Source organism: Parasteatoda tepidariorum, chromosome 8 (assembly GCF_982258835.1).
Source record: "Parasteatoda tepidariorum strain Cologne lab strain chromosome 8, Ptep-v5.0, whole genome shotgun sequence".
Classification (NCBI taxonomy): Eukaryota; Metazoa; Arthropoda; class Arachnida; order Araneae; family Theridiidae; genus Parasteatoda; species Parasteatoda tepidariorum.
The window spans coordinates 61,513,008-61,540,612 of NC_141762.1; the positions used below are offsets into that span (position 1 = coordinate 61,513,008).

At 30.7% G+C, this 27,605-nt stretch overlaps 1 protein-coding gene across 1 annotated transcript in view; it reads left to right on the forward strand.

Moving 5' to 3' along the window:
- Positions 1 to 17,203: 17,203 nt before the first annotated feature.
- The window catches only part of LOC122271675 (uncharacterized), a 119,189-nt gene continuing 108,787 nt past the window's right edge, over positions 17,204 to 27,605 (forward strand). The window contains exon 1 of the mRNA XM_071180888.2: positions 17,204 to 17,287. The gene's annotated coding sequence lies outside the window, so the exon portion shown is untranslated. The remainder of the gene's footprint in view (positions 17,288 to 27,605) is intronic.

Genomic DNA, 27,605 nt, shown 5'->3' on the forward strand with positions numbered 1-27,605 from the left:
ATAAACAAACGATCACCTATACGCATGCGTTTTTGAATGCATTTTTGAGAAGGAATTTAAAATAATATTTTTAAGAGCGATAATTAATATTGAGTAGTTCTTACTAGAGTGCCTAGAGTAAAAGAGTGTGGACAAGGGAGAAACGATTCCTGATTGGTGGAAAGAAAAACTTAACCGCCGGAGGCGAGAGTGGAAAATTCGCCATTGGAATTACACGGAGTGAAAATTATCTGACTCAAAAAATCTATGTTCTGTATTAATAAATGCATGTAATAAGTTCATTACTTACTTTTTTTCAATAAGAAACTTCACAATTACAGTAAATGTTAAAGTTATGGGTGAAAATTTGGATAGTTTTCAGTTATTCGAATTTATCCTTATTATCACTTACTTGCGTGCATATAAAGTTATGTTTATCTCATTGTAAAGAGAACAAGGTGATTAAATAACTAATGGTTAGATAAGAATAAATGTATTTACTTTTAATACACATAATTTCTATCTAAATTACTTATAAATTTTAAGATTTGAGCATCTTTTTATCAAAACTTCAGAAGTGCAGAGTTTGGCGATATTACTTTGACATGTTGGCACGTTACAATGTTCGCGTTACAATGCGCGTTACAAGGTAGCATTTGTTTACTTTTCATTACCAACTGTATAAAATGCTAGTTTGTTTTAAATTTCAACTAATTATGGAAATGTTTGTTTACAATTTGTTGAAATAAACAATACCTTTTCAGGTGAATATGCCATAATTTTTTCCTGAAAAAGTAATAAATAATAATAAATCATATAATTTGTTTTATTAATTATTATTTCTGAAATAAATGGCATAATCATTATTAATTTTTTTATTTTATTTAAGGCATTTATTAAAAGCTGAAGTCTTTTCATAAGTCTTTTTTTTTTCATTGACATTAATTTTTTAACAATTTCAGATGCTTGAAAATGTTTCTTAAAAAATTTGTAATATCATGTGCTTTCCAATCATAAAGTTTATATTATTGATACTTTAGTATATACTCTTAGAATAACAGAACCTTCAGAATAACACCAAATGAGCGAGTGGCGCCAACTTCGGTGTATCATCTGGCAACCCCCTTGACAGAAATATGACGGCAGCGCATGCGCTCTTGGATATTGTCATCACTCTTTTTCAATAGATGCACTCTAGTTCTTACCTACGATTTTTTTCGGTATTAAATTGTCGCGGGAGTTTTTTGACGATTTTAAATTTGTGTTAAATAATGTTTTTAAAATAATGCGTTGAATAATGTAAAACAATGTGCAAACAATGATGAATTTTTAAAAAAAATAATAAAAATAAAGTTTTCTGAAATCAGATATGCCTAGGAAATTTTGAACAAATTATAATGTGTTCAAATATATTAACTAGCTTCTCAGAAACTACATTGATGTGTCATTCTTTATTATATATTTATTTGTTAATAGATAGCTTGTTTTGCTATTTGCAATGAGGATTAAAATTCGCGCCATATTTGAAACCAGTGTATCTACACTAACCTACACTTTCTACACTTTTAGTTTTCCCCCCCCCCCGATTTCTCCAGAACTTAGAGAATTATTTTGTAACTTTAGAGGAACTCAGATGATGCAATTTCTCATACATATCAATAAAGTTTAAAGCTTTCAGATATTTGAAGATCCCGTAATAAATTGCGAATATTGCTAAGGATAAAGAATGTTTTTAAACACTCTACGTCAAAAAATATAGCACTCAGCTTGTTCCAATTAGTTTGTTTAACAATAATCGTGCAATAACTGCACGAAATTTTGTAAAACTAATTAAATGCTCATAGATACATGACTATATGTTTATAAAAACCATTTTTTCTATTACGTTTTAATACTATAACAGTGGAAATAATGAAGAAAAGCAAAGAAAAATTAACTTGATTAATTTAATTGCAAAAAAAAACAATATTTCAAACTGGATGCAAATCGAGTTCATTGAGCAAAGAATTGTGTATTTTAATTAGTTTAAACATATGCAGGCCAATACATCTAGTCCAAACGTTGTCTGATTGATGAGAAACTCTACGAGACCTTTCCGCATTAACATCTAGCACTGCAAAATGACAAAGAACTTTTGGTTAGAGCTGTATTATTTAATTACTACAACGTTTATTCTGTAGTATTGATATCATTGCTTCTATAGCTTCTATAGACGCCATAGCGTACATACATGATAGCTTAGATGCCCCAGCAAATTTGCTCAAAGGAAAATCTTCATATAATTCCTATGTATCAATCCTTGTACGCTGGGGCAGTTTTCATGGAGAATTTGTTTTCATATTTTCTTTAGAAACTATGAATAGTAAGTTGCCAATGCTCTTGAAGGACAGAACTTTTGCTTTTATTCCTTGTTCCTTTAAATGACTGATAAAGTGATGGCTGAATAGTAAATATGACTAATTACATTTCTTTGCATTTATATATAAATAATAAATTAAAATCATTTTAGTTTAAAATACTTTTACTTAAAAAAATGAATTAAAAAAGAAGGAATCCCTGAACTTACAGGCAACAAACTTTAGTATTATGAACTGTTTTTATATGACTTGAAAAGATTACTTTATCGAAAAATTCATTAAAAAAATTTGTGTATCCAATCCATCTTAACGCATCATAAGGAATAAAAATTAAAAAATAACCTAGTGTGTAAAAAATAACGAAATGTTTTTTTTTTTCGTATCTAAAAGCAGTTATATAAATTAGGATATGTCACACATTACTGAAAACAATGTAATTAAATTATCCTCTGTAACACAGCTGTAACTCGTAATCCTTAAAAACTAATTACATTAACAATAATGGGATTTCGCTCAGAAAGAGGGAAATGAGCAATTAGTATTAAATAGACATTAACAAAATGAACTATTTATCAAAATATATGCTTACACAGTTAAGCATGTCAAACGCTATTTTCTCATAAAGCTTAATAGTTGCTTGAGGTAATTAAGTCTTCTCATTTAAGTCCGTGCCTTGTAAATTTATTTTCGGCAAGTAGTTATTTATAATGTTCAGTAAAAAACAAATAAAATTTTTTAGTTTTATATTTATCATTAAGAATAATAAAAAATATTAACAAGAATAATAAATAACATCAACAAAAATAATAATAACAAGTCGATAGATATATAGTTTTATATTTATCAATTTACTCAATAAATTTAATAATTTTTTGAGTAAGAAGCTCTTAGTTAGTGAAAAAAATCACAATTCGTGAAAAAATATAGTGATAAAATTAAATAGTGAAAAAAAAAATTCAAAATACTGAAGTGTCTGGCATTAAATTCTTGTTATTTCTTTAATTTTACATATACATTAAAAACATGTAGGTTTTTTCGAACTACTTTTATAAAAACTGGATTTACATCCAGTCTTAATATAGCTCCCGAGCTCAAAAGTTTGCAAATTTAAATTTATAAAATAAAACATTAAAATAGTGTCCTTGATTTGAACTAACAATTTAAATGCTTTGGGTATATTAAGAATGTTTCAAGCTGAAGAAATGATGGAATAAAATACTAAGCATTTCAAATGCATTTTTTGAGATAAAAAAAATACCCGACTTGCTTGATGTGACAGATTTAATGAGAGTACATTAAATATAACTCTAAACTGTCCTGAAGGCTCATAAACTATCCAATGCATATAAATTTTAGAAGCACTGTAGTTTAAAAATTTACTCTCATGAAATCTCAAAAATAACAATCTACATGGTATAAGACTCAAGTGATTCAAATTTTTAATAATACTATATGTACTACATATTTTATACTTTAAAAGTCAGCATTATACACATTTGATGTGAACTAAAATATATTAATAAGAATAAAAAGGCAGAAATATAGAAGAATAAGTTAATTATATTTAGAGAAAGTCACCAAAATTATACACGTTTTAAGAATTTATTAAAGAAAAACAAGAGGTGATGGAACTGAGTAGTTTGCTGTGTTCTTTTTAGAAAACAAGCAGATCTAAAATTATATACAAAGTTAGTCAAAAGATAGTGCTGTTATTTGAAACACATTAAAAAAGCACTGCTTGAAATAACAGTGGTATGCATTCTGTGGACAAACAACCAGGTAAACATTTCAGTAGCAATTAATTTACATGCAACTGAATTCATTTAATTTTTTTCATAATTTAATTTAATTTTTTTCATAATTTAGTAATTTCTCTAGACAGTTGCGCCAACTGTTGACACACTTTTTAACTATGCAGAAGGGGAAGAGAAAAACCTCTCGTTTCCGAAGCAGGACAAGTAAACTTACTACCGTTAGCTGTTTTGAACATTTCAACAATTCGTTCTTTTGCTGACTTGCTTATTAATAACATGATTAAGAGAAAAGCGATTCAGTTTTTTAATTTTACTTTTTCAATATTTTAAAAATCTGACGATCTGATAGGCTACTTCACCCGAGTACTATGTTCTCGTTTTATGCACTGTACACAAGAAATTTCTCACCATTTTACATGGATTAAGAAAAAAAAACTTCCAGAAAAACTCGATAAAAGAAAGAAATTCTCTTCGCTTTTCTTTCAAATTTTGTTCACTCTTACTCGATGTTGCTCAATATTTTAGTTCAATTGTTTTAGTTCTTCTGAACCACTCATTACGTTTCATACTATATATATTTTAAAAACATAAAAATACATATTGAAATTTTGAATTGATTTTCTGATAAGTTAAACATCAATGTGTGCCCGCATTTTAAAATGATAATATCGTTTTTATAACACCGAAAACGAAAAAAAAATCTATTTTTCACGGAATGGATTCGACTAAAATAAATCAAAATAATTAATTTTATGAACAGAAACTCTTTTTAACACATCCTGACATAAATCAAACTTATCATTTAATTTCTCGATAACGGATATTTAATCTTTCGTTCGTGAATAATCACACACATTTATTGAAAATGAACTTCTAATGCATTCGAAATTTCATCGGAAGTTTAATATTGGAAAACACAAGGCTCGCATATAAAAGTCCTTATTTTTGGTTTTCAAAATAAATTTCATGTGTGGTTTCCAAATCCAATAAGGGGATATTATTCTTACTTTATTTTTAGCCTCAAATATTCTTTTAAAAGTCGATTTTAAGTTTTTGTAGTCCTTATTTTTTATTGTCTCATAAGATTTTTTTTTAATTCGAATATATTACATGTTTTTATTTATCCATTTTCATTGCACTGAATAAAAATATTAGACACAAAATAACTTGTGAAAAATAAATATGATTTTTCTATATCATAGATGTGTCCTTCTGGTCTTAAGAATGTCGTTGAACGAACAATAATTAAATAATAGAGGTGATAAATATACGACCATATCCACAATATGGAAAATAGAGTTAATAATTGAAATGAAATAATGATCAAACAATAGTTGGGTGTCTCTAGTATACTTAGGTATAAAGATTATAGATTGTTTCTATTTATGTAACTTATTTACACAAACATAAATTCATAAAAGAAATAATATTTATTAAGGCATCTGACTAGTTTCGAATACTATTTTAAAATATTAATATGAAATTTTAAAATAAATTCTTTATTCGTTTCATTATGTGTGAAAACTAGCAAAGCATTATTATTATTATTTTAATTGGTCATTATTAGGTAAAAATAAGGATTCGTAAGGACCGAAAACAAAAATTAGTCTGAGGTTTTGATTTAGAAGGCTATCATTTATGTTTCGAGCTATTATCTTAAAAACAAGTGCATACACTCTAAAAACTGTACCTTTGATTTCAGAGGCACATTTGGATCATTTGTGCCTCTGAATTTTGAGGGCACAACGTACCTTTAAAAATGAAAGGCACAATGTACCTCTGATTTCAGAGGCACATTTGGATCGTTTGTGCCTCTGAATTTTAAGGGCACAACGTACCTTTAAAAATGAAAGGCACAATGTACCTCTGATTTCAGAGGCAAAATCAGATGTACCTCTTAACTTGAAAGGTACACTGTACCTTAGATTTTGCTTTTGTGTACCGCTCATTGAAACAAGCATTTACTGGTTCCAAAACCTGTTGTTTACCAGATTTGAACACATTTTTTTTACCTATTTGTAATTTGCTAGCACTTCATATAAAAAGGGACTTCCTATTTGGTTTACACTATTACCAAGATATTAATTATAATAATTCTTAATGAAAAGTATTTCTCCATTCTTTGAATATTGGCCACTTGAAAGTGATCATTTCAAGGGATTCCATCTAAGGCTTTTTCATAGACAATTATAAAATATGTAAATTTATACCATTTCTTTAATTATGTAGCGTTTAATGATACTTCAACAACTAAAATGGTGCTTTTCTGATCAGATATAGGTACAAAAAGATAATATTTATCTCTGTTAATCCAAGTCAATAATAATTCATGGATTTTTTTTTCAAAAAGCATCCTCAAAATGGAAATTTCTTATAAATTTAGATATTTTTTAAATATTTAGAGATTTAATAAAATAGTTTTATAAGGATCAAAATTAAACACTAAATATCATGAAATCTAATATCTTTTATTTTCACACATAAAGAACAATTTTACATAATTTAGTAACAGTTGCAATACGGAAATGGAAAACATAGAAAACACAAATATGGAAAAACATAAAACTTACATAGAATATTTTAAAATGATAGACGTAGATTCTGACAACTTGGATATTTTATAACATAAAATATGTTTAAACAAATGACTTAACAAGTGTAAAATGAAAGATTTCCTTCCATTGATATGAATTTTTTTAAAATCCAGATTTTGGCGAAAAATATTAACCCGTTAGGCGCCATCATTCCCATTTTGGGAACATTAGCTTTCAATTTTTTTAGAACTAACTGTACTTAATATTATTTCGTCGATGATTTTATTTGAGCTCAAAATATATGAAAAGCCTTCTGCAATTTTTTTGGAAAACTTGTTTCAGAATTTTTTTTAATTGTATTTTAAAAAACGTGAAATTCTGCATTTTTGTCCCAATCATTAAACATGCATTTGTTTTATAAATATCATTCAAATAAGAATTACTTTCGTGCGTCAACTTAATTACAACAATCGGATTATAGTCGGATTGAGGATTAATAAACTTCAAACTTCTATCTTAATTCTCTTTTCTATAATCCGAATTTCGATGTCTACAGTATTTCTTAAAATGCCCTATTTCACTACAATAGAAACATTCACTTTCAGATCTAAATTTCTTCACAATACTTGGCGAATTCCATTTCTCATTAAAATGTTCTTTCTGGCGATCGTTATTACACGGAATATCTTGTGGATCATACTGAAAATTGGCAATGAGATTTTCTTTAAAGTAATAATAATTATAATCATAAATTTCTGACCTTTCAGCAGGAATAAGCTGTAAAGCACACGAAAACCAAAGATCGAAATTCACACTAAATCTCTTCGCTTTCTGTTCAAAGAGTTCGAAGTACCGTCGAATTCCAAACTTCTTGGCATCAATTTTAAACATCTCATTCACTAATTTTTTCTTAAGTAGGAAATCCATAATAACAATAATATTTGTCACCAATTCTTTCAAAAACTTAATAAAACATTTCTGGAACGGATCCCAACGCTGCCACCAATTAAATACATAGCTGTAGCGTATCAAGCTATATTAAAGAACTGTTGAGTTTTTTTATAAAAACATTTATTTCACACCACAACAAATACAATAACAAATATAAAGTACCAGTAACGGGATAGTTAAATCTCATAAAGGAAACTAGAAAAAGTGCCCGTAGCGGGATATATGAAAACTCACCAGTAACGGGATAGATAAAATATCAAGGCACTCTAGATAAACCCGTAACGGGTAATATGAAAACTCAAATTCCGCACAAAACTAATTCTAAAAAATCAACAACTTTCTGGTGTTCTAATTTTATCGTCTGCTTTTATTATTTGTATTTCGTCATAAAATATTTCATTGATGTGCGCATGCGCTTCTTCTCCGTTACATCGTACCGAAGAAAAAGAATTGAAGCCCATTTGAGAGGCACAGGGAACCGGTAAAATCCTTTCGTACCGCGCATTGACTCGCGTTTGCTTTGGTGCCTTTCATTTCTTGTGGTGCCTCTCATTTTTAAAGGCACATTAGTTATGTGCCTTTAACACGAGAAAATGAAGGGTACATTTAGCTTGTGCCTTTTATTTAAGAGGTACAGTTTTTAGAGTGTATGTTACTGAGCTAGGGATCAAGGTAGTTAAAAAGCAAATTTTTAAAAATATCCTCTCTTGTCTCAAAAGTACAAAATTATGTGCATAAAACCCCTTGAAATGTTAACCCAATTATCTCGGAGAAAAATATATCCGGAAATATGCTTAACTTGCCAGTATACTAGAAGTTCAATTCTCCCTCTCAAAATAGTCCCCTTTCCCACGAAAAAGAAGGAAGTGTACTGAAGAGAGTAGGGCAGTTTTCAGGTATCATTTATAATAACAGAACAAAGCTTTCAAAGAAAAAAAAGTTGCGAATTAATTTTGTTGAAGAAGTTTAATTTTGCTGCATTACATGTAGAAATGAGACGTGATGGCTCAGTGGTTAAGGCACTGGGCTGTCATTGCGAAAAGCTTGTGTTTAATCCCCAGTGGTGGCTTGAAGCTCACTCAGTTTCTGATCGATGGGTACCAGCTTGTCTGGGAAGCAAAGGCGGCACAGTGCGCAGTGCTGTCTTTACTGAAATTGTGGAAAATTATCCTCCATGAACCCCTAGCTAACAACAGGCTGTTGTGGGAATACTTTACTTCCCTTACAAAATTATAAGATGTTTTTGAGGTTGACAGGTGTAAAAAAATACACCTGAGGTTATGTTTAGCTACAAAAGTAACCTCATTAATAAACTCCAATTACAATCTCATTTACACCTCACAAAATCAACCTCATATATAACTCAGAAATAATTTTAGTTTAGATAGAGTGAAATTATTATACCATTTGCTTGAAGAGTAGAAAAAATATTCCGTACACCTTAAAAACATCTCTAAGCAGGTTGCTCTAAAGTAGATTTCCTTCAACCTCAAAGCAACCTCGAGTATGGATAAAACAAGTTCATACACCTTATTTATACATCTTGGGAGATTTATCTTTTCAGTTTGTTTTTGAAATCAACTTCGAATAACCTACAAATTAACCTTGACATCTCAAAACAACCTCATATAAATACTTCAAAAATACCTTCAATTTTTGCCAAGGCTTACATGTAGAAATATATTTACTGCAAAATCCACATACGAGAGACCGAGAAGTTCAGATCATGTGATGACCACTTTCCCTAAATTTAATGTTTCAGGCATTCTGCAAACCACAAATTAAATTTTTAAAAAAATGCCATTATAGAGGCAATTTTACTTAGGAAAGTTCTTTTGCAAAAATAGAGTATATTTAATGCATATAAAAAGTAATTATTATAATAGTGCTTCTATCTTGAGAAATAACCAAATATTAAAATAAACTGACTCACAAAATCTGGTTAATAGAAAAATTTTGAGAAATATTAACTTGAGAGAGACCGTCAGGGCAATAGTTAGAAAATAATTCGAACGAATAAGTTTAAAATGGAAAAAAAAGATATAAGCCAGAGATTTTACATGAACTATTTTTCTAACTTTAAGGAGAATAAAATGAAAGATAAGAAGCTTTAAAATTTTATGGTAGACAACACACCGAATTTCACTTGAACAGACCCCTAGAGCCCACTTTCCTAAGAATTCGATTTCACGGAGATTTCAGTGATAACGAAACATGTACTGAAGGTCAATATGAATGATATATCAAGTGGATTTCTTTCCAAACTGTGCTTATATTTTTACGTGACCCACAGAAACACGAAAAGAAATAGAAAAGAGCAGTATTATTTATCAAAAAAGAAAAAAAAGAAAAAATGCAGTTTTCAATTTTTTTCTCATTTTAAAAATTAAACTGATTATGCTGTAAGCAATAGATACAATAATAAATCATAATTTTAACGTTTGCTATAGATTTCCCCTTGCAAAAAAAGTAAGCTGCGTTTGAGGTAATGTTTTGCACCAAAATAATCTCATTCAATTTCAACCACCTTTTACACCTCATAAAATCATCCTCATACATAACTCAGCAATACTTTCAGTTGAGATTGGGTGAAATTATTCATATCTTAAATATATTTATTCGTTTAAAGTGTAGAAAAAAATATAGACTGTACACCTCAAAATTAATCTCTCAACAACCTCAAATGTGAATCAAACAACTTCATACGCCTTGATTGTGTACCTCGAGTAATCTTTTAATTTTATTTTGGAATTCTACTTCAAATAAACCTTAATTCAATCTTGACGCCTCAAAACAACCTCAAAAGCATCTTAAATTTTTGTAATGTTTATCACATGCCAGTCATAAAACTGAGATTTAATAGCGTTTTGTCGTTCAACGAACTTATAAGGCGTCGCTTAATTGACGTTTTTCTTCTTCTTTTTAATCTAAATTCGATTTTTGTTTCGATCGGAATCTTTTTTTTAACCTTTTCTTACAGTCGCGCAATAGCTCACCAGTTGGCAACGCTGTTCCATAAATGGTAAAGTAGGAAATTAGCATACATGGATTTTAAATAATTTTTCATAATTAAACTTTGCAAATTTGTTTTTGGCATCAGTTTTACACAAAATGGGTGGAAGGCTAAATATTGCCTGGTGTTCGGTTGTCTCTTTCTCCATTTTGTTCCTCAGTGTGTAGCTCAGTTGAGTAGAGTTGGGCTGGTTTACTTGACTTGTTGACAGGTGTTCATTTGGGCTGGTTGACATGTGTTGGAATAAGTTTGGATGGGCAACCGACATTCTAACTCTTACATATTTGATTCCCTTTCTTACATATTTGAACTAGAATACCCGGTTTTAGACGTAGAGATACCACTTGCACTGGTGCACTCATCTTCACTGTCTGATATAATTCTGATGGAGAATCTTGTTTCTACAGTTATTATGAGACCTTCTCCGAACGTCAAGGCTAAAACAAGAGAAAGTATGAGATTATTGCTCTTAGATGCTTAATTTTTTAATCAGTGACATATTATGAATCCTGATAAACCCTGTTCCAACTGTGATATTCTGCCGTTCTATAAACTTGTATTCTACGAACCCTGTGAAAGTGTGTTACTACCGTTCGGCGAATTTATGACCATTTGTTGTTCTCCCAACTATTACAGAACAACTGCTTCTAGCATTTCCAATGTTCAATGTATTCTTTTTTTGTCCATTGTATGTGCAATGTGTTCTTAGTCGGGTGTGTTACTCTTTTAATGGAATGACAACACAAAGAGGTAGACATAGATATGCTGCATAGATCTACATCAATCCATTTCCTGATAAAGAGAAATGCGCATAACAATAAAAGAATCAAGCCTGATGGACTGTGTAGGGGTCGGGAAACTACTCTTGCCTCAGAAAGTTTCTGGGTTTGAATACCGGGCAAAGCATGTATATTCCTTCCTTCTCTGTACTATCTGCCCTTACTGAAGGAGTGACGTTGGCCCACCTAATATGGTGCCCCTGAAAGAGTAGCCAATAAATCTGATCTGTAAGTGCCTAAATTGAGGAAATGTTAACAGAGATGGGCATTGGAAGTAAAAAAATGGTGGAAAGTAAAAAAAAAGTTGAAAAAAAAATTATATTCCGTTTTTTATTTTAAAAACTAACCGAGTTATGCAACAGATATTAGAAATATAATAGAAAAGTCAAATTAACCAAGCATTATAATAGAAAAGTCAAATTTATTACATGCTAGTAATAAATTTCTATGCAATCATAAAACGCCAAATGAAACAAAGTTTAGATGCGTAGGAATGTTCTACGTGAATTGGTTTCCGGACTTAAAACATGACCAACAAACATAGAAAAAATTAATGAAAATGGCTGTTTAATTTGATTGCCATTAGTTTATTGGCTTGCTTTGTCATTTCTAATCGACAGGACACAACAGTCTACAAAGGTTGTTAGTTCAGTGTTTTGCAGTATTTGTGTAAAGTTATTTTTCAAAAACACGCACAAAAATGATGTGTGTTGAATAAACCCATGTGTTTTGCTTCATCACAACACGCCTTTTCACACAATTACTAACTATCCGTTTTGGAGAAAACATTCAATAAACACTGCCCGCGTAAGATCCTTATTTAATGATATGGCACCACGTGACTTTTTCCCACGGTTTAATTTGCCTCTCATGGACACTGTTTTGAAACCATTAAAAAAAAGAATAATCGATAAAAGAGTATTTGGTACGAATTCTTAAGGGCCTTAGAAAAATTATTTTAAGGTATGTTTTAACAATAAAAAAAAGGTTTTTAGAAGAGCATAGAAATTGGGAAGAATATTTTGAAGATGAAATAATTAGTATCTAATAAATAGATATGTTTGGTCTTATGCCAAAATTCTGACTACTAATTTAGCCCATTAATATACTACACTGTAAAAATTAATTATGATAAAATATTAGATTGCATTAAATTAATTATTCCGCTACTTAGTTTCTAATTTTAATGTTAACAAATGTAATAAAATGTATTGACTTTTATTTAAATTTTAATAATACATTTCAATTACAATTCAATGCTAATTACATATTTCAATAACTGAAATCATCTGTTTTTATTTTTAAAAATAATACTTTGAGAAAAATGTGATCTGATTATTCAAATAAACAAGGGTCTGAACTTTATTAGATTACTCAAAACGAATAAATATTTTCTGACCGGGTAGCATATTACATTGGAATAGTAAATGGCAATGCATTAATTGTTTGCATTAAATTCATTTATTTGCTACTTAAAATTTCAAGCCCTAATGTTACCAAATTCTTAATGTATTAACTCTTATTTAAATTTTAATAATCCATTTAAATTACAATTCGATGCTAGTTACATATTTTAATAAATAGAAGCATCTGTTTTCAGCCATAAAATTAATGTCTTGTAAAGAATTGTATGTAATTACTCAAATGAACAAAGATCGGAATTTTCTTAGATTTCTCAAAACGAATAAATAATCAGAGACAAAAAGCAAAGCACTTAAATAAATCATCATTCAGAGAAGCTAAATTCAAAATTCCAGCTTAATTTAATTATTGGAGTGATATTCCCCATCACGTGAAACGAAAGTCTTCTGATGTTTGCAAATCTCATTATCAGAATCGGTACTTCTTTTAGAACATTTCAGCTTTTGAGAATTATAAAGGAAAACAGAAATAGTCTAATGGATATTTAATATATTACAAGTAACTTCAATACAGGGTACGGAATGAATCTAGGGAATTGCAACATCATATTTTATTGAAATAAACCTTTTGAAAAGGGGTTTTGTGATTTTGAATTTATGAGATTAGACTTTGTCAAATGAATCAAACTCATTATAGAACCATAACGGTGCAATAAAGGATTTTGTTGAAATTGGTTTATAAAATGTGTTTATTATTAATGCACTATTTCAGACAATGTTTTTTTATTGAATCGTTTTAATGAAGAAAGTATAATTTTTAAGTTTGGATGAAATAAACGTGTGAAATATGTAATTAACACTGAAAAATAGAAAATCAGTTTAAGTTAAATTTATACACTCTGAAAATTCCGGATTAAATAACGTTAAAAAGTAGAGGCACTCAGTTTGTCGGTACTTTTTAACGTGAAATCAATTTTTTCCGGAACGTGTTACTGATCAAAAAATCTTTTATACAGTACTTTTTACAGTCATAATTACCCTAAAATTACTGAATCATACTAATTAAATAAATATTACTTAGAAAACTACAGTATAATGTTTTACGGTAAGAATGGATTTTACGGATGAAGCACCCAAAGTGCGGTACTTTATACCGTAATTTGATCAATAATTCTTTGCAATATAACACACCTATTTTAGTAGTGAATTTTAGTATCATTGTAATAAAATGCAAATGCAATTTTTAGTAATTGGACCAACTGATGATTTATAACAATTTCAACTTGATAAAGGAATGATAAATAAATTGGCAAATGATGTGAAAAACCATCATTTTTAAATTTCAATAATCTCTAGAAATGTAAAATTTGAACAAAGAACATCTATATGAACATCTTAATTTGAAATAAAAACAAGATGATATATGTTATCATTGAGATTTTTTTGATATCTTTTTTTTCTCGTTTTTTATTTTTGAAAAAGAATCAAATTTCAGTCTCCAATTTTTGGACAACTTTCCAAATAATTCTACTCTTTACATATAATACTACGCTAATTATTTCCCTTTTGATGTCAGTAAGTTTTGCGATGTCGTTGAAATTGTTGCTGTCTAGCCTATATCATTGGTAAAATATTTTCTTAAGTTCTGGAGCCTGAGAACTGTATTGGAAGTTCTCTGGTGGTGAACCGAAATTTAACAATGCAGTTAGAATGACCAGGCAGTTGAAAAGACGTTAATTGGGATTGGAGGCAGTGTCTGCGTATGAATTAGTATCTAGTGGTCCTGCTTATGGATATTTTAATGTCCTTGAAGTGTCACCTTTGCAGTCTTGCTAATGTCCTGGTGCAAATGAATAATTAAACATTAGTCAAGGGAAAGATCCAATTTAGTAATATTGCATGATCACAGTAGTCAGTTCTCTTCGGCATTTGGGAGATTATCCATTGAGTGAACTTTTAACTTGATCAACTGATTTAAATCAAGATATTTAAGGCATGTTGCAAAATATTGTTGAAACCGTATATCATTCATTTCAAAATCATCTAAGTTATGGCAACAAAAAAATATCAGTGATCATGTGTAAGGCATTTTCCGCTGATAGTAACTACTTTTCATTTTCAAAGAAACCCAGTTACTTCTCCAGATCATAGACTGACTCAAATTCTACATTTTTGTGGTTATAAAGATTTTTCAGGTGCATCGAGAAAGCTTCATTTACATCTAAGGTGACAATTTGTTTCATTTACAAATCCTATAAGGAAAAAGACAGAAATAATTTTTAATTGATTAACTATTTTATGTTAAATTATAATAATTTTAATACGCTACATAACTGTGTATCATTCCATAATGATTTTCTACAGAATATTAAAAGTCAATAATGTCAAGAATCGGAGAAAAAACATGGTTGCTACTGCGCTTAAAAATTTGAAATACTAGTTTGATCACCTATGTATTAATATTTTATTACCATGTAAATCACTAATAAATGAGTAATTGTAATGAAATAGCAACATAAGAAAATAGACAATTTGTTGATCAACAATGTATAAAAAGTGTGTTATTGCTTGTTGTGTATCAGGTTCGTGGTTCGAACATGCTCGTCTCTTTCGTATTTATGTGCATCGTACAAGAAACAACGAATAATGATTTTTGTATTTGTCTTTTCTAATCAAAGATTGATTTTCCAAGAAAACTTTGTAAATATCATATTTAGTGAAAAAAATCAATATTGTTACTAGGTATTGAAATCTAGGTTACTAGGTTTTAGAAATATTTCAGTACCTAGCTATTTTGACATTTATGTAATTTTATTTTGTGTAATTTTAATGGAAAATAAGTTAAATAAAATGTTGCAAATTTTGCACCACTTGTTTTGAGTTTGATTCTTGCGGCTTACTAAACAACCGGCATGCACTGGCAAAAAGGTACCTGTTTCGTCTTTTGTGGTACAAAGAATTGTTGCGAAATTTTAGAGCATGAGTTCGAGCTCAACACGCCATCCAAAATGCACTGAAATGAAGTGAGATATTAGCTTTGCTAGAGTATAGTACCTAACAAAATGAGACTATGTGCTCGTCAAGTAAGGTGTATGTGGCTTTCGTATATTATTGCTATTGGTCATTATTGTTTGCATTATTTCTACACCTCTCATTATTGAAGCAAATGTTTTCTATGACGAAGATTACTAAACTTCTTTATGCATGCATTGAATGGTTGGATATTCATAGCAATAGTGTAGCAAACTTACCGCATCTTTCAAAATCAAATTGATTTTTTCTACACTCTTTTAACTTTTTTGCGTCTTTATTTTCTAGAAATGAAGTAACTGTGAAATTGCTCAGTTAAATGATCAAATGTTTAAAATTTTGCTTACTAATGCGGATCACGATAAAAAAAATTAAAATATCAGTATTTCTATTGTTGTTGTTGTCGTCGGCCATTAAAGCAGAGGGGATGTGATTGTTTATGCTTTCCAGTGGCGCCATCTGTGGCCAAAAATTCGACTCCTGCTACACCCGTTTATAGGGTGGACCCATTCATACACAGATCGTAATTTTGACCTCAACCAGAGAACGATCAATCTCGAATTCAATATCCTCAGTGATATTGATTTGTTATGGGAATATGGAGGACTTTGTGACCCGACAGATTTAACGTGCATTTACTACACGGGGAGTCTTCGTCCCGCTGGATTCGAACTCCCGTACTCACAAACGTGAGTCCAGCGCCCTACCAAACAGTCTACCTGGCCCATATTTCGATTAAAAAGTATTATTCAGTTTCATCTCACTTATTACAAAAAAAATGATCTAAAATTGATAAATGATTTTGTAATAAAAATAATTCCATTGTTTTTAAAATTTCGTTTAGGTAATTGTATTATTTTTTTACTGATAGACACGAATGCTTAAACATTCTCATAATACATTTTTGGTCTGAAAAATGTTTTGCATCAGTGAATCCACAGTGATATCATTTTGAACAAAAAAGAAATATCTTTCAAAAGCGAATGAAAATACAACCTATAAAATATTTTTTTAAAAAAAACCCAGTTTTAACTTTAAAGAAGTTACTTGAATCTAGATAATATGCAAAAAATTTTTCCCCTGAACATATTTTCAAAATTGAAGTTTTCTCGAAAATATGATGAAATAAAAGAATTCTCATAAGATTTAAAATCTATCGGCCATAATTTTCCCCTTTCCTTTGAAGAAAGGAATAAAACTTATTTTCAAAATAAAATGGGTCAAACAATTCTTAAGCTCTCTTCTAGGGAGGAGAACAACTATTGCACAGAAAAGACTTAGTGGGGCGAATACAAATGATTCAGATTTCCATATCTCCCCGAGAATGGAAATCTCAACCAATGAATTCCTTATCTGCTTCTACAATCCACATGATGCACCATTAGAATTTTTTTCTTATCTTTTTTTCCCGAAAAAGAAGATGAAGAAACTATGCAGTTATCTTCAAAAAATAGATTGGGGCTTAAATTTCCCTACTGAACATGAGGTCACGGATGAAGTAAAAGAGGAAAAAAGTCTTTAGAATAAAAGTGAGTGCTTTCTTTAACTTTTTTTTTGTTTCTTATGTTGTTTTCAGTATTTTTTATTGCGTAGTTTTAAAAGTTAGTTTAACCCTTACTTTTGCAAAGTGAGATCCTATGGGCCTTACTTCAATTATATGAAAATATTTTCTTAAAAATAGTTATTTAACTTCTGATTTTCATGATATGTGTTAGTAACCGCATTTTTCATTGTTTTTGGTGAATAAGAAGCATTACAGACGAAAAAAAAACTTACTTTTTTACTCGAAGTTCATAATTATCTACACTTTGTTATTGGCGTGAAACATTTTTGTTAATTTTCTGCTATATCTTATTTTTTTCAGTACTATGCGTATAAATATTTCTCGGAATAATAAAAAAATTGGTTGCTAACATGTATTTAATATTTAAAAAAGCATTGTTTTCAGGAAAAAACAATGAAAATTATAGAGGGGGATCATTGACGACATAATAATATCAGCACTGCAAATTTATATTTACTCTAAGAGGAAAACATAAGTCTCAGTAAAATTATTTTGGGTCAAATAATAATTTATTACAATTTTTATAATAATAATAACATTCTTACGATTATTTTTAAAGGAAGTGGAGTTCCCAGTTTTCCATTTGTGTTATTTATTAAACCTTTGCAGTTTGAGGGTTAAAATTTATTTAAATCTATAAATAAGAAACGCTATATGTAAGTTGTTTTGTATTGACCACATCGTGTCTATTTTTTGAATTTCTTGTGAAAAATGAATTTAGAGAAATGCCCATTAAAAGATGCATCTTAATATTAAAAGAAGTAAAACAATGCTGAAATATGACGAATCCCTATTGATAGAAGGTTAGACTATGAACTTAAAAGCCTGTTTCATTTTAAAACATAGAAGTGCTCAAATACGATTTCTAGAAACACTCCCGATTCCCTTCAGGTTATAAAACTGGTTTTAATGTTTAATATTTTACCTTCCTCCCTATAATGATTCGGCAGATTTCGATAACTGTTTTTTTTTTCCTAACTGTCTTTTTTTTAAAATTGGAACACATGCTAAGCAAATTTTTCATTACTTCAATTTTGATAAGAATTCTACATATGGCAATCATAATAAAGGCAATTTTTACAGAGCATCCTGTATAAAAAACAATAAAATTTTAAAATATTACAAAATTTTGATCATAATAAGTGGTTTTTGATTATAATATAAACACAATGAAAAAGCTTCTTGCAGCTATCCTGTCCGTCATTTTAGATTCTTAAGCGAACTTTCTACACGGAAAACAAAATTCTAACAAGTTACCATACTGTATGGTTATAGCAGTTCAAGTTAAAAATAAACAAATAAAGAAACACTTCCAGTAAAAAACATGGTAAAGTACATGGTATTTAAACCATCCACTTAAGAATTTTTTCATTCATATAGTAACGGTTTTATCGTAAATTCTGGTTTTCGAAATTATAGTTCCTAAATACAACACATTTAGTAAAAAAATTAGAAACTGGGAAAACAAATTTAACTCAAAAAATTATTTCTATGCCATGATTTAAGGTTTCATGATAAAATTAATAATTATACCGCATTTACTAATTTTATCACATTTTATAAAGCCGTATTAAATTGTTAAATTTATGGAAACCAATACTAAAGCACTTCGGTAAAAATTGCACTGAGCAATTTAATGTTCCCACAGAGACCAAAACACAGCACATTTTACAGTATTCCGGTTGTTTTAAGTATACTTTTCTTCACAGTATAGAATTTCAGAAATATTAGTTAACATGGAACCATAATATCAATACCTTCAATTTTATTTCGCAGAGAATTATTTGCTATTGAGACAAAAAAAAACTTAAGCATGTTTACACTCAGTGTGAACCATAATACTGTGCAATTAAGTTTTTATTAAAATATACAACTCACACATGAATCTTGATAATATATCTTATTTTATTTTAATATAAAAGTTTGCTATAGAAAATTAAAAAACAAATCTAAGCAACCTATTACTGCCGATCATCCTTTGTCACCAATTTTTCTAAGAACCACATTTGTCAATATAACTTCAGATTAAATATTGTAGAAATTGATGAATAATACATTCAAAATTTTAATATCACATGCGAGGGAAAATCAAAACTAAATATCGCTTTAAGCACCCAGTGAAAAATTCACAGTGATTCACATTCAGGAACAAATTACAGTAAAAGTGCCAGTAATTTTTGCTTTTTATCGTAAAATCCATTTTTATTGGAACATGATGCGGAACAAAAAAATCTGATGTACCCTAATTTTTACAGTAACAATTACTGCAAATTGTCTACTGAATCACTCTCAATAAATAAATTTTACTGTATAAAATCACGGTATACCCTTTTTAGGTGGAGGTGGCTTTTAAAGTGAAATGGATTTTACATATGTTGCACTTAAAGTAACGATACTTTTTACCATAATTTGATACAGAATATTTTGCAGTGTAATTGAAAAAAAAATTTCTATAATTTATAAGATAATTATTAGTTTTTTTTCTGGCTTATTTAGTGAGACAAAATAATGAGTACCTGTGATTATGAACTGTTCTTCATAAAAAGTTCAAGAGCAATCAAAAATACTTAATTCTGTTCATAGCTTAAAAATTTAAAGCTTCTTATATTATCACCAACTTTTATCCACGTGCCACGCTAAACAAACGGAAGGAGGAAAATGATTTTTAACTTCCTAAGAAAAGCAATGTAATTATTCTATTTTTCTCAGAAAATTCTCGAATATAAATTATGTGACTCTGAAGTATTAGTCCTAAAATTTATTCTAAGACACGCAGTTTAGACATTAGATGACGCTTCTTAGCGTTGCAGTTGAAGATCGCGAGTTAACAAGTTTTACCTTTAGAATAAATTGGCATTCCTTTGTACACACTATGCATTTTATTTTTGGCAACATTAATTAGTTTGCATTTTTAGGGGTGAAACGAAGTGTATAATTGAATTTAATAAATGGCTGTGTACGCTATCTTGCACGAAAATTCATTGTAAAATATTTTATACAACCACTCCTTATAAGGATGATGATACAAATGAGGTAAACATGCGGATATAGATTGTTTCACAAAGATTTTGACATAAAACGAAATTAAAAAAAAATACTGGCAAATGGCAGTAGTCTTATCATATTTGAGTTGAAATTTTAAGACATGAGCCCTTTTTATTTTAAAGTGTCATGATGTTAGAAAATTTTTGAAGAAGAAATTCACTCAAAATTTTAAATATTGAAATTCCATATTATAATTTATACAATATAAGAGAGAATAGATCTTTTTGATAAAGTGAGTTAATGAGGGAAAATATGAATGAATAGATAAATCTTTGAATGAGTAAATTTGAATAATTAGAAAGCAATTAGGAGATGAGTTAACCTGTTTTTGAATAATTATGCGAATGAGTGTGTCAGTCACTGAATAAATGGGATAGCAGTGTGTGGGTAAGTAGCAAAGTGATTGAAATATTTGTGAATGAGTGATCAAATATGTAAATAAATAAATGGGAGCGCAAGAAAGCGAAGAAATAAGTGAGTGTGCAACAAAGGAATAGCAAATCAGTGAATGGTTTTATATTTGTATCTAATTTCTGTTGTCAGTATTTCAGTCTGAATTAAGTAGATTTAAAATTTAATACAATTTTAAAATCCGGTTTTTTGAAGAAATGACGCATAACTGATTAAAAAAGTTTGAAATTTGATCTTTTTCATTAAATTCCTTTCAACCAAAAGTATGTGTTACGCATTTGAACTGCAATCACATAATCCCCTTGGTACTTTGTCCAGAAGACTTGGCAAATAGGTATACCGTTACTTGCCCTTTTCTATAGAGCAAACTGTTGTCAACTGCGAACTTTGGTAGTACAGAACGTCAAAGCAAGCCAACCCATCCCAAAGAAAAAGATTGTTAGAAATTTCTCACTGTGGAAGATAACCTTTTAATCTATATTTTAACACTATGCTGCTAGACTTAAGTGACGGTGGTTTTAAATTATTCACCCATTCTGAGACTATCCGCATTAAAGAATACTTAAGTCACTCGCAGGCTGAGGATAGGTTCGTCAAACTTGGGGCAGAGTTTTCAACTAAAGTATATGAGCATCAAGCTGCAGATGGATACTCGAAAAAAAATTAAAACTAGATCAGTTATGCTCCATTTGTACAAAAATCAAACAAATGTGTGGTAGATATAAAAAAGAAACTTGAACTACGTATTTAACTCGAAAATCTTACTCCATTTATACTTTTATAAAAAAGAATTAATACCACATGGAAAAGATGGATGGTTGGTTAAATAAGATGTGAATGGAACTTGACTTGCAATTATCTTCACTTGGTGAGTTTTATGTCATTTCGTTCTACTGAAACACTGTATAAAGTAGTATATATATATATACATATATATATATATATATATATATATATATATATATATATATATATATATATATATATATATATATATATATATATATATATATATATATATATATATATATATATATATATATATATATATATATATATATATATATATATATATATATATATATATATATATATATATATATATATATATATGAAGCACAACGGACAAAAATTACTCACCCTTCAAGAAATCATGAAAAATATCCTTTAATAACATGTAACACCGCCTTTAGATGCGATAACCACCTGGATTCGGTTAGGAAGGGAGTCCACAAGGTTTTGCAGGTACGTCGAATCCAATGTAAGCCACTCGTTGAGGATGTGATCGCCCAAATCCACCAAATAGCGAGGATGTTGATTTCGGCGTTTTACCCGTTGTTCCAACACGTCCCACAAATTTTAAATGGGGTTGAACACAGGTGACTTTGCATTCCAGTCGAGATGAAATTGAGTGTTCATAAGACCAGTCACATATTCTTCCTGCCCTATGAACTTTGCTGTGGTCTTCTTGAAAAATAGGGGTATCGACAACACACTCTTCATGAAGATGTCGACTGAAAAGCAACATCTAAACATTCAGAATGTTCAAATAAACATGCTGGTTCGTGTTAGTAGCCACCTTTGTGAGGGGGCTCAATCCATAATAAGATAAGCGTCCCAAAACTTGATATACTCACTCTCGGCTTGAAACTGACATTGCACGCAGTCAGGATGAAATGCTTTCTCTTCTCACCGTTGCACTCGACGACGTACGTCTTTTGAATAAAGGCGAAAAGGTGATTCGTTATACCATGTTACATTCCGCCAGTCTGCAACTCTCCACGTTCGATGACTTCTGGCCCACTGAAGCAGCGGAGCTTTATGTGCATGTGTGAGCAATGGCCTCTAACGAGATGTTCGACTCCAAATGTCCATTGCTTGCTGCTCCCGTCACAATGCTTTCTCACCAACGAATTGGGATGTACCTTCATTTAATAACTGAAGCAATTCCTGTCGGATTTTGAAGCGATTTCGATTGAGAAGTCGTGAAACACGTCTCCGGTCCCTTTCATGCAGCATCTTTTTCCGACCACAATTCTGACGTCTTCTTCTTGAACACGTGTATTACACCACTGCTTGTAGACACGTTGAACAGTTCACATTTAAGCACCAACAAATCCAGCTGCTTAATTCACCGTATGACCATAGATATGGCCAAACACAATTTCCCCTTTTGCGACTCTGTCACATCCTTACAGTTACCTATATTTACAAACAATTTCCGCTTCAAACAAAAATATCTTTCTGATAGCTATTTGCCATTTATCACGTTGAGGCAGTGTGCAAGCAATTGAGCACGTCACTTGACCATTGCGTCATCTAACGAAACCTAACGATTCATCGGTGCTTGGGCACTAGGGAGACTAATTTTTTGTCCAGATATATGTGTATATATGTATGTATATACCCGCGAGTACGCAGAAGCGCCGGGTTTGCGCCGCAGAAGCAGCGTGAACCTGCAAGGCTGTCCATAAACCAGTGGGAGTAAGAGGGGTTGGGGATATCTTCTGAACATCACGTTGGAAGGCATCCCAAATATGTTCAATAATGTTCATGTCAGGGGATTTTGGTGGCCAGCGGAAGTGTCTAAATTCAGAAGAGTGCCACTGGCCACCAAAATCCCCTGACATGAACATTATTGAATATATTTGGGATGCCTTGCAACGTGATGTTCAGAAGATTTCCCCTCCCCCTCTTACTCCCACTTATGGACAGCCCTGCAGGATTCATGGTGTCAATTATCTCCAGCACTACTTCACACATTGATCGAATCCCTGCCACGTCGTGTTGCGGCACTTCTGCGTGCTTGCGGGTACCCTACATGATATTAGGCAGGTATACCAGTCTTTTTAGCTCTTCGGTGTATATATATATATATATATATATATATATATATATATATATATATATATATATATATATATATATACAAGAGCCAGTACATTATGACCACCCTGCTAATAACATGTAGGACCACCTTTGGCCCTCAAAACTGGCATTGACCTGAAGGGGGTAGCGTGGCAGCACGAATTCGTTTTTCCAAGTAGGACCACAAATGCTCTATTGGATTAAGGTCAGGTAAATTTGGGGGGCGAGACATGACTGGAATGTTCCTCAACGATTCGACCCTTATGACATGGGGCATTATCCTGTTGGTAAACACCATCCTTCCGCAGGAAAAACTGCTGCCATGAATGGGTGAACCTGGTCTGCAACTATGTTCAAGTAGCTTACAGACGTCAGGGATTGTTCTATGAGGATTATGGGTCCTAATGTGCCCCATGAAAACATTGTTCCTGGGAGAGAAACCATGAAAACCTGAACGATCCCATTGTTATGGATGGAGGATGGTCATAATATAATGGCTCTTCGGAGTATATATTTGATAGATTCTGATAGATATAGAATTTGATGATATTTGGTATATATAGTTGAATATATGAATTTTTAAATACCCAATTATTTTGGTAGAAAACAAAAACATGCTAATTTTATGTTTTTCATTAAATTTGAGTTACTTCTTTTCTTAACACGCAAGATTTTTTTTGGTGTGTACTTTAGTTTTAAGTATGAATTTTAACTCATTGAAGTTTTAAATTTATCTCAATATTAAATAAAAATATTTTTTTGTTCTCATGAATATAAATTATTAAGCATCCTTGACAAAGTAAATAAAACTCATCTTGACTAATCTCGTTTTCACTGCTGTATTCAATCTTGTAGAAAAATCGTAATGCGAGAAATCCAATTAAGATCTTTTCCATGGAAATTCAGACGAAATAAATTGTTCTAGAGCATAGTTATCTAGAATCTAGTCTAGAATAGTTGGTCTCGATTACACTATGAAATTCTTATTTCTATGGCTTACCGAATAATTTTCAAAAACTCATTAAGCTTACAAGGCGGGATATGAATTTAAACCTGCTACCAAGCGTAAATTGAATAACATAATTTAAAATCCTATTATGTCCCAAACAGTAAGTATGTAACATATACTATTTTAATAACATCTGACATTTTAATGAGCACTCAATTGAATTTAAGTGTGTTGAATTTAAGTTTTTTATACGTTGTTGAATAGTTTCTACGTTGACAAAGCAAAACTAAGCTAAAATTTGTTTTTTTTTGTGTTTAATTCCTATCAGCAAGCGTCCGTTTGGCGAAAATTTTAAATTTCTCCAAATTATTTAAACAGCTCGTGTCATAGCGTTCACAATCTGCGCATTTTAATTTGCTCCCAAATATAAGTTTTCTAACGTAATAGTCGACTCTTTTCGATTGAGGAATTGATTTAATGCAGACTTAAAAAAAACATTATATTAATTTGAGTAATTAGCTTTAATGCTTAGATGGCACTCGTTTTGTATGTTAGTGAAGAGGAATTTTTATATTACCTTTATTTCGTGTCTGCAAAGTTTCTTTTGAAGTAATTAATAGATTAATTTGCAACACATATTTGAACTTTTAACCATTTAGCGTTTATATAATCGACGTTTAGCGTTTATATAATCGAAGGGAACTCCTGAATCAAGCATTGGGACATACTAGTCTTCGTGGATAACGTGGATTTTGATGAAACTAACCCATATTTGCGTTACATGAAGAGGAAAACAACGAAGACCTCCATGGTTAATCCAACTGCATGGGAATTATAATCCATAGTCAGTCTATTACTGAGGATATTTTACGCTACCACTATGAACAGTGTGAATCGGAAGTAGAATTTGTATCAACCAGCCACAGCTGGGATTCATACCTTGGTCAATTTATTGAGAGGTGAAAGTTGTATTCCCTGATCTACCACCGTTCTCTTTTTATTTAATTGCATAACCGTCATTGAACTATCGACGAATTTAAGACTACCAATGTTGAATTCCTAGACGTGTAATTTTAATACTAATCCGGATGACAAAGGAAAATATTGAGAGAAATTAACCTTCGCGGAGAACTTTTCGATGGAATTAATTTGAATTTGCGATACAGGGAGGGGAAAACCTTGAAAACCTTCCATGGTTAGCATAGTGGTAAGAAGGGACCCTTCTACTTTCTGTGGACTTTTTACGTCCCCGCTTTGGTCTTTGCGAGCCGGGTACAAAATCCCTATTGGCCAGCCAATGCTAGAATTTGAACATGGGTCAGCATTTGGAGACGAATGTTCCATCTTCTGAGCCAAAGGGGCTCGCTAAATTTCTTTTGATTTTGTTAAGAAAAGAATTCACAATTTTAAAGGATATTAAAAATAATAATACTTCCTAAGGAAAAACGCGCAAAGCAGCAGGGAATCCGAAAGGAATTGAAACAAGAGAAACATTGAAATCCCAAATTTTTTTTTATAAATATGACAGCCGAAGCTGACGTCTTCAGGGAGCACCAGCTCCGGAACTCATACAGAGGAAGCAATTTTAGACTTTTTGTCGTGCTCTCTCGATAGAAAATTTTTTGCTTTTATGACTTCCGGAGCTGGTGCCCCCTGAAGACGTCAGCTTCGGTTGTCATATTTATCCAATTTTTTTCAGATTTCAATGCTTCTTTCGATTTTGCTTTGATTTCTCCTTTCTCTCTGGGCTTGTAAGTTTCTTCCTTCGTCCATGAGTAACAAAGTTAACACGATGCTCATTTGGCGTGGTGAGAACGGGGTTTCATTTCCTGGGCTAAGTGCTGGGTGTGTGACAGTACTTATGTTTCTGGAATTCTCTAGTTATTTTAATGGTACACAATCGATTCTAATATAATATAGTCTTCTATATAGTCTTCTAATATAGTCTTCTTGGCAGTTTCAGGGAGAAAAAGTCCAAGCAAGTTTTGGTGGTTAGAGAGAGTGGCGTGTCACCAACAAGGTTACCATCCCCCCTCTGATCTAATTTTCTGACTGAATAGTGTGCGTATGCACCATTTTGTACTTCAGATTATTAAGAATATGTCCAATGTCATTGATAATAGCTCATTAGCGTAGCTCTAACGAGAAAGCAACAACTAAACCAAAACATAGTTCTTATCTGGTAATGGAAATTTTAAAAATAAAGAAGTATTAATTAAATGTGAGAGAGTCACTGCAAATTTTAGAAATTGAACTTTTGTATACATTCTTTAAAATTAAATAGAATAAAAGCAAGTGGATTACAATTTTTGTATCAAACATCTTACTGAATATTGCCATCAACTAATTTTACCCTAATGAAAGTGCAAAAGATGAAATTTCTTGTTTTTATCAAAAGAAAATAAAAAAAAATTTGAAAGTTTTCATGATTTTTATGTGAATGATATCAATGCTTTTTTCACAAGAAAATCTATAAAAAAAATTAGTTTGTTCTAAAATTGAAAAATGCATTATACTCAAAGAAACAGTTTCTTTTTTTTCTTCTTCTTCAAAATAAGTGATAGCTTAGAAAAATAAAACACTTTTCCTACAATGTCGTAAAAGTTTATCCATAAAACGGAAATACCGTCATAAATTGCAAGCGTGAATTAGGAATAAATGAATACAAATTTCTTTTTCTATGGCGAAAATCTCCGCTTTTGACTTCTAAGAAGCAGTAAATGAAATAAGAACAATTTAAGTGCAAAGATAAATGGGCACTGACTGGAATGTATTATTCCAAACAGGACGTTTCGATTCATTCGAAAACTGTCAGATGATAACAGACAAATAAAATATGGCAGTGGGAAGTGCAATATAAAGAAGAATCTATGTGATGGAAAGGTAAACGTCGCAGAAGACGTTGGATTTTCATTTTATTTTTCGATATTTACTTTTCCTCCATAGGAATATTTTTGATAACCTTGACTGTTCTCCAGAATGGATCGAATAGCCTGCGAGCACCGATTAC